The sequence below is a fragment of the Pinus tabuliformis genome, chromosome Q (assembly GCF_031772625.1).
Source record: "Pinus tabuliformis cultivar Carrire ecotype Pingquan chromosome Q, CPIR1, whole genome shotgun sequence".
NCBI lineage: Eukaryota > Viridiplantae > Streptophyta > Pinopsida > Pinales > Pinaceae > Pinus > Pinus tabuliformis.
This window is the reverse complement of record NC_142296.1, coordinates 1,074,934,135-1,074,944,462: the sequence shown is the minus strand read 5'-3', so window position 1 is coordinate 1,074,944,462 and position 10,328 is coordinate 1,074,934,135.

Sequence of the window (10,328 nt, the reverse complement as noted above, 5' to 3'; positions counted from 1 at the left end):
ATGAATCCGGTTATGTATCAAGGAGGGAACTTTAAAGGAAAACTAGTAAATGATAATGAGGAGTCTAGATCTATTCCACCTTACGTGCAAAGCTTGTAGACATTGTCTTGGTGGGAGGTGGTGCCTTACAACCATCCGGGTCACTGTCTATTGTAGAGCCAAACAACAATGTCATCACATAACTCAAATGACCCTCACCTCACCACAAAGTGCATTAATCTACAAGGTCATCGCCAAGACACAAAGACAATGGATCTCTCCGATCCAACGGTGAGGATGGTGGTAGTTGTCGGGGGTCGAGACTATTCCATCTAGTCCCTTCTATGATAAATTAAATGTTGTTGGTTAGTGTACAAACCTCAGTTTCCTTCCGTGTTAATGGCGAGGTGATCTTGGATGCATGTCAACCCGATCAAATTAAGGCCTAGGGTGTCATCTCTTTAATCCCCACCGCCAGCTAGAACCCCTACTTACCACCTAGTGTGAATAATTAATAAGAATTTTTTTTATTATGTGTATATTATATGGTTACTTCGTTACAATTTTACTCAATATTTCCCCTCACCCTTGCTAATTTTATAGTTGAGTTTCTTTACTTTCAAACTTCAAATATAAAGAAAGATTATAATAAAAATTGTATTAGTTGAGGGGAAATATTGCGTGAAATGTAATATTATAATATTATATTTTACCCAATATAACTTTGTAAAAAGTGGATGGAGCTTGGAAAAAATATTAGATAAAATGTAATAATTACATTTTTCCTAATATTCCCCAACATATCCAGACAAATTCCCAAAGTGAACATATCAATAGAAAAATTTTACCTTTAAACACTACATGAATTCATTGCCATCATTTTCTATAACTAATTATGTATCTAAATATAACATTAAGCTAAGATGGATCTACAATAGTTTAATGTCTCCCTAAGATAAGTTATATTCCACATGTATACCATGAGTCAATACCAAAAATTCTTAAATCCATGGATCAATATAATGGACCATTTTTATTTCTTTTATTATTTAATTTGTATATTCAATAAAATAAATAGTGTAAAATTAAAACATATCATAAAATAAATAATTTGATGCCATTTACATTTACTAACATTTACTAATGATCTAATTTATATAATCATGTTAATTGAAAACTAAATTAAATTTTTACAAACCCTAATCTAAAAAAACATATTTATAAATATAATTAAATGATTTACTAAAATTCTATACTAAATACATTAAAAAACCCCAAGATTCATCGGCTTAATTTTCCCGATGATGAGTGGAATTGCAGTGTCTACTCGAAAAATTAAAAGTTTCACACTCACTCCAGAATTCTTCCAAAAGAAATAGCAAATAAAACCCTAAAATACTAAGAATAAAATTTTCATCCCACCCTGTTATATAATTTCAAATCCATGAACTCTTCTCAATTCCATATATAAAACATTCAATAAAAGCTCAACTCTCTGTAACGTCAAAGTAAAATCTCGATCTTCCGCTGATAATGTTTTTTCATTTTCACCCTTGAGGAATATACCAAATGATTTGAATGAAGTTCAGTCCCTGCATGTTCAAACCTCAGAAAGATGTGGGGGTAAATATTGGAAAACCACTCACACATATGTAGTCTAATGCATTGAAAAACAAATCCTCAACATCTCTTAAATTACATAAAACATCAAGTTATATTTCAATTTTAATAGTTATTAAACTATATAGAACATAAATGATAATTCTGCTCGGAAAGGACTTTGCATTTGTTAAATCCATGATTACCATGAGGTTAACATATGCCAGCTTTTCAAAGATTGATTGATCGGGAGCATCCTTATCATCGAGCTCATTCATTCACTTCAACATGATGAACACAAGACAGCAAATGGTGCAAGCTTTTCGAAGAGTGGACGGCACATTCTGACAGCGACGAACAATTCCATCGTCCATTCTTTCTCGCTGTGGTCCAACCTGAACCCTCCTCGGCCTCACAACATGCGGACATGGACATGAAAATAAATTTTCTGCCTCTTTCACAGCGCACTCGCACAAGTTGCTGAGATAGCTTACTGAAGTGACAAAGCGCTGGAGTCTTTCAATGCTCAGCACCACAGTGCTCATACATGTGCCTGCCAAATACATATTATTGTTCTACAACTCTCAACAATAGGGTGAATGTCAACAGTAATGAATGTGAAGGCGGAATCGTGATGTGACCCAAAAAAATTGACAGATGTTGAAACCAGTGTAGAGAAATTGTCTTTGGACTTTCTGTCTTTGAAGATATAACTTCTGCATGGATATTTTGTCAAATGCTTTATTATTATGTTTTCGTTTAATTTTTTTCTATTTTAGTTTCTAAAACATTTCCAAAATATACACTTAACATAAAAATGACAATATTCCTTAGCAAACTAGAATGACTCCTTTACTAGAATAAAATTTGTTGCTCGCTGTAGTGCAGCGGCCTGAGCAGGCCATATAATCTGCTGCCAAATAATCGGCCAACTGAAACCTCTATCTGGATATTATTTTATCCAGAGGTCGCTATCGTGGATTTATATTGTGGCTTGACAACCAACGCGCCACAACCGGTTCCTCCCTCTGGTCAACTTCCAAGTGATCATCATTTCTCCATTAATTTACCAGCGAGAGCATTGCTTATTGTGTTCCCTTAATCTGTACAAATTTTGGCCATCGAAGGGATGAGACCTGTGGTGTCGGTGGCCGCTGTAAAAAATGCAATTTGATTTCATGTAAATGGATTTCGCTAATTGTTCCATAGGTGATGCATATTTTTGGCATATTTAGTAATTGAATTTTTAGGGTTTTTATTTTTGAAAACATAAAAAATAGGTATGTTTTTGGAAAGAATAAGTTACGGAAATTTATTTTTTCCTAGAAAAGAAATTAATAATTTTAAATTATTTTCTATTTTTATATTTATTCTGGTATTATAATTTTTCATTAATATAAATGTTATATAATTAGCACAACTATATTTACGAATGTGGTTGATATATGTCCATAAGTTTATATAAAACATATATACAATCACATTTACCATGTGGTTGATATATTCTGATAAACATATATCCACCACCCACTACATTAATAACTTTTAGCTGTATTTTGTTTAAGGTTCCCATTATTTTCTACAAGCACAAACTCAATAACATAGGAGACCATAGACTTTCTAAGCTAGCTTTAAATTCCAGCCAAAGCCACCTAAGGCTCAAACGAGCTTGGTATAAAGACACGAGGGCTTGGTTAAACCATTGGGAGATCAACCAGAATAATGCATTGCAAAAAATTAATAACATTAAATATATTGTTATTTCGAAGTTCAAAGAAAAAATGTAGTGTGAGAAATATTTAGCAGCTAAAAGAAAATTAAAATATTATAAGGAGGTCATCAACCCCACCCTAGAAGATCAAAAGTATCTCTCTATTTTAACTAGCTCAAAGAAGAAAATTAATATAGCCAAGATTAAAACGAACTCTCATGAGCTCCATAGTGAAACGGGTCATTGGGCAGTTCCTAAACCACCATGGATGGAAAGGATTTGCCATCTCTATGAGAATATAAACATCAATGATGAAAATCACTTCCTCTTAGAGTGCCTCACGTACAACCACATTAGATCTAATTTTCAAAATCTTTGCTGCAATACTGACCTTCCTAGCCTTTTACGTTGTCAAAATTACAGTGGGCTCGGGAGGCTTCTCTCCAAGCTTTTTGAGCATAGGAATAAAATCTTAAATCAAATTAAATAATTCATTTCTTTAGGTCTGGTAGACCAAAGTTTGATCTCAGTGGATGTTAACAATCACCATCATCATCATCAATAACTATATAAATAAGAATAACCATATCATTTTTATTTATATAATTATACTTGTTATACTAACATTATTTTGTATACTAATATAATATTAGTTATTACAGAAAATTTCTCTAATATATTAATATTTGTATTTCAAACTATAATATAATTCACATATAATATAATAATAACATTTAGTTATTATTAATAATATGTATTTATCTTTACTATGATGATGATGATGATGAACAACCACTAAGACCAATATGATCTATTAGACCTCAAGAAAAGAGAGTCTAACTCTCATTCTTCAAAATCTTGTTTTTGTGATTAAAGAGCACGGAAAGAAGCATTCCAAGATCGCTATAGTTAGGCTGGCTTAATAAGTCAAGAAGGTTGGAGGTGTGGCTAATGATAGGGATTTGAGAGCGGATGTGGGCAAGAGTTGGGTAGTCTAAAAGGAAGTTCTTCTCATCTTCCACCTTCTTAGTATCACAAATCTGAAAAATTCTATCGTCCGAGGGAGTCTTGGGAGTAAACCACTGTCCAATCTCACTCCGAATCTCATGAGAGTTAGTTCTAATAATACTGATGCTCATTTACTTCTTAGTGCTAGTCAAATTAGGGAGACAATTCTGGTTATCGAGGGTCAGGTTGATCACCGATTTATAATAATTTAGCTTCATTCTACCCTCAAGTTCCTTAGCATCCCACATTTTGTCCTTAAAACTAGAGGTAACCGTATCTTTGATACTGTCCTTGCTTCCCATGATGAGCTCCTCCTTAATCCCCCAAAGGTTGAGAAAAGACTAAGCATCCTCGTGCCACCCATGTTTGTGGCGCAAGTGGGGGTTTTGACTAAAGTTAGAAGCAATTTTTGGGCGCCTCTTAGATTCTATGTTGTGAAGCTTCTTTAGCTTATACATTAGATATTTAAACATACCCACATATTCAATAGGGGATGGACCACCTTTGATCAAGAGGATAGGATATGGAGTATTTCCATTCATCTTCATATTATAGGTTATGAATTTCTTTTTTATCATCTCAATCTTTCTCCATGACTTCCTAGATATACTGCACCCACAAGCTTAACATACATATAAGATAACAAAGGTGACGAGAGTCTCAAAGAGGAACCTTTTTTTTTTACTCCAAATCTAAAGAGGAATCCTCTATAATTATTATATATTTATTAATATAATTGCCAGTATAGTATATATATTAACTTGGAGTATATCAATAATATTAAATATATATATATATATATATATATACTATATATTAAACTAAAATATATTTTACTATTACTTGAAAATAATATATATATATATATATATATATATATATATATATATATATATATATATATATATATATATATATGAATATGTTATATAATAATATATTATAAAATTTGAATCATAGGGTTCAGTATTAAAAACATTAGGGTTTATTAATCCCTTGTGTTTTAAATATTGACCCTAGGATATTAATATCCACTAGGAATCAACATTTTAAACCCAATGAATTAATTAAATTATAAATCCCAAGCAGCTATTAATATTATAAACCCAAGGGTTAATAAACCCTAGGAATTAATATTTTGAACTCGAAGGGTTATTAATATTATAAACCCAAGGGACTAATAAACCCAAAGTGTTGATATCTTAAACCAAAGATGTTGATAAATGCTCTAGATTATTAATATTAAAAACTCAAAGGATTGATAAACCTTAGATATTGTTAATATTATAAACCTAACCACATTAATAAATGTGGTTGAAAAAAATGAATAAGCCTTGGTGATATAAGTCTAATATTAATCATAAATTTAATATTCATGTTAATAAATATATAAGAATGAAAATAATTTTAAGATTAAAAAAAAATTATAATAAAATTATTATTATAATTATAAATATAATGTTAATAAATTATTATTATAATCATTTTAAAATCATTATAGTTACTAATAATTTATTATTATTTAATTAATATTACTAATATTATTATTTTTATTCTTAACTAAAGTTAATATCAATATTAATTACCCGGATGCGGGTGGCATTAATAGTTATTAATGAAGAGCCGCACAATACAGGCAACTGGCCTGGCAGATGGCGGGCGGATGGTCCTTATGACATGCGTTGTGGGATGGCAAATTGATTTAAGGGCATATGAAATTAATACTGAGCAGTCTCAAATGTTGGTCTTGCAGTCAGGCATTAATGCGCGCCTGGTTGATTTGCAAGCAGGTTGGGTTATTGATATGGATCCGCTCATTGTGCCTGTCTCAGCTGCTGGTTCGTTTTATTGTGAAGCAGAACCGCTTCCGCACCCCTGCTTGGTCTCTCGAATTTGGTTGCTCGCCAGGGTTTGGATACTCCCTGAAATCTTATGTGCTCCTACTGTCATCGACTTGCTTTGCCTCAATCCCTCTCTCGGTCCATCTGCACTTCTGAGTATGCATCGACGCCGAGGTATTCCACGCAGAGGTAGCCATACCGGAAACAGAGGCCGCCCTTCTCGTCCTGTTCCACAGAATGTTGTCCCCATAGCCTCAGCATCCCCTTCTTCTCTGCCCTTGGGTCAAGCTAGGGCTCTCCCGAATAATTCATTCCAGACCTCCAAGTTTACTTTTCAAAGTAGGCTCAACCGGCCTGTTTTGACAGCAAGCATCACCATCATTCTCACGGAGGGGGATAGTAATCAGGTCAGCTCGGCTCCAACCACTTCCTCCCACTCTCAGGAAGACAGTGTTCTTCAAGGGGACATGACAGGGATGGTGTTCCATGCGGACAGCATGCAAGAGGATACCCCTGTTTCGGAAGTGCCTCAGCAGCCCGTGGATCCGACTCAGAGTGACATTCTGGCCTGTGGGCCATCTCAGCATGCCGGCTGCATTCTAAATCTGGTGACCACCCTTGAAGGTGGAGCAGAGGAACATGATGAAAGCGGTTTCGTTACCCGGGTGGCCTCTTCTAGCCAGGTGGAAAGGGACACGCCGGATTCACCGAAGCATGCAGACTAAACCTGTCTCCTCACTGCCTGGTGGCCTTCTGGCCTATATGCTATGCAATTTTGGTTTCGTGTCGTTGATTCTGAGTTTATGTGTTTCTGTCTCGTTCATACTCTTGCTACAGGTCGTGGCAACTGCCAATATAGGTTTTGCTTTTTGTTATAACTATGGCTATGCTAGTTGCTTTTGTGCTTTTTTGGTCAATCAGGGGCATGATGGAATCAGTCCTGGTAAAATCTTTCAGTGTGTCAGGGCCCAAATGCAAAATTTTGAAGTTTGTACTGTGAATTTGGCAGAAAGCCTGAACTGTAATATATCTGAGTTTCTGGTTGAGGAATGGCCTCGGCCTCCTCTGAGGTCTTGACCTCATTGTATATATCTTTTTTCCTTTTTTAATAGAATTAGTATTTACGAAGAAAAAAAAAATATCAATACTAGTTAATAAATATTAAAAATAATTAATTAACTAATTAAGAATTATCTCATAATAATAATTATTATTTATTAAAAATATATATAAAAAATGTGTTTTTATATAGTTTATATAATGTATTGTTAATAATAATAATAATAATAATAATAACCCAAGGGATTAATATTAAAAACTCAAGGGATTATAAACCCAAGGGAATAAAATTACACCCAAGGGATTAATATTGTAAACCCAAGATATATAAATACTAAGATAAATATTGTAAACTCTACAATTATCATGGTTAACCATTGTTATCCATGGTTGATTTTCATATTGAGACAATGTTTGTGACAATGTGGCATTGCACCGTCTTGGCCATGATTGATTTTAACATGCAGAAAATATTTGTCACAATGCGTTGTTGGACCATGATTGACCATGATTATAAGCCAAGCAGATTTATATTAGACCTAGGAATTCATATTACCCGAGGGAAATAATAAACAAAAGGTATTAATACTAAAAACCCAAGGGATTATAAACCCAAGGGAATAATATTAAACCCAAGGGAGAAATATTATAAACCTAATGTATATCATATAAACCCTAATATAAATAGTTTAAACCCTAAAATAATGGTTGACCATCGTTTACCATGATTTATTTCCATATTGAGACAATGTTAGTCACAATGCGATGGTGGACTATGGTTGATTTTTATATTGAAACAATCCTTGTGACAATATGACATTGGACCATGGCTAACCATGGTTGACAATGTTTGATTTTCATATTGAGACAACCTTTGTCACAATGTGACATTGGAACATGGTTGACCATGATTATAAACTCACGGGGTTTATATTAATCGTAGCATTAATATTATAAACCTTATGAATAGTATTTCGTGTTAAGACAATATTTGCCACAATGTGATGCTGGATCATGGTTGATTTTCATATTGAAACAATCTTTGTGACAATGCGATGTCACACCATGGTTTACCATGGTTAATTTTCAAATGGAGATAACCTTTGTCATAATGTGACATTGGACAATGGTTGATTTTCATATTGAGAAAGTCTTTGTCAGAATGTGACATTCGGTCGTGGTTGATCATGACTATCAACCAAGGGGATTTATATTAGACCCAAGGATTAATATTATAAACACTAGGAATTGTAACACCCCTCCCTTGTATGTAACACTCTACTAACCTAAGCTAATAAAAGGTAGATCCAAGGTGTAACAATGAAAGTAAATAATTTGCTGTTAAATAAATAAAGATAATGTAAAACACTTAGAACCCAAGACATCAAGAGTTGAGGTACTTTCCAAACAAAATCCCATTCGTGAATAGGAATGGATAATTATGTCATGATAAGACTTCTAGATCTAATTCTAGATACGTTTAGTGGATTTGGAGATAAATATCCATTAAGATACTTAGTTGGAGAAAGATGCTAATTTTAAGAAAAACATAAAAGCTTTGCGGGATAGAAAGGGAAGCTTTTATGAGGAAAAGACTCGTGTGAGAGGAAGGTGATATTTTCTGAGAAAAGCTTAGGAAAATGGAAAAAAAAGATCCATAAAAGTGGGACACCGCTAATTGAAACCATATCATCATAGAGGGTATTAAATACCCATTGAATAGATCAATAGAGGCAGTTGATCCATGGCAAGAACATTTAGCTCGGGGGTGAACTGGAAGAATCAATTCTAGGTTGGGTGGGGGTGCTCAGTTTTCCAAGTGACATCCTTTCAAATAATCTAGTTTGCATGGGATGTTTTATATGTTGACTCCTTACTCTCTATGTTGTCAATTTTGTAAGCATCTAAGAGAAATTTCTTAGGTTTTTCTTGCATATGAATTGATTGAATAATGTGCATGTGACTGCTATGCATGAGTAGAATTGTCTGTGTTAACTTTGGGTATGAGATGATTATATATGGGTGCATGTGACAACCATTGCATATAAATTCAATCCAAGTTAAGATTAGTAAAGGAACATAATATGTGGATCTTATGCAGTATTGGTGTTATCTCATCTTTTGTTTAAGATAGTGAATAATTATGCTTGAGATAGCTAGGTAAATTGGGTAACTATGGTTAAGGCTTGAATTATATATCCTATGGTTCAGGTTATCTATGCTATGCATTATGCATCATGGGGGAGGGAAATTGCATCCAATGAGGCTCTTTTAACTAATTGTGCATATTACATAAGATATACATGTTAGCAATACATTCGACTATGGAAGTAGGACTATGATAATGTTATACGCAATGCTAGCTATAATATATTTATGATAAAGTTTCCATTTATGTTGGTGTTGAGTTAGCAAAGGAAGGAAGTCTTTATGCATAATCTTGTCTTGTTGAATGCCCATGATTGATTGTTCCTACAAGTTGTAATACATGCATAAGGGTTGATTTGGAAGCTTGTATTAAAGTTCTATTTATTGAACCTAAGATTCCACATCGTGGATGCAGTGGAGCATAATAGGTAGTTGGTGGCATTGTGCCACAGGGGTATGTGACAACTCGTATAGAAATTGTAAGTTACAATATTGCAACCTATGGGAAATCCTCCACTATAAGATATGAATAATTTGTAGGCCCTAATTTAGGTCTTACACTTAGCTATTACACAATTAAGGATTTTAATGAAGGATTCAGTTATAAACTTCCATAAGATAAATATTACAAAATCCATAACAGCTGAAATTAAAACCTAAAATGATTTATGGAAGGGGGATGTTCAAGCAATAAGGTATATATCATGTTATATTGATTAATTGAAATCAAGGATAATTTTTAACTATGGTTGTGTAATGGCTAAGATGATAGCTGAAGGAAGACTGAAGTCTTCTGTATTGCTCGACAACCATGTAATTAATTGTGTCCCCATTTGTTTAAAGGAATTACTTTAAAACAGAAGTAGTTCGAAACAAATGACTCAACATTCCAAGCCTACAGTTGCAAGTCGCCTTTGGTTTTCCACCGCATATTCAACCATAAAACGGGGGTAGGGTAAGCACATCCACAATTTCTATACTCT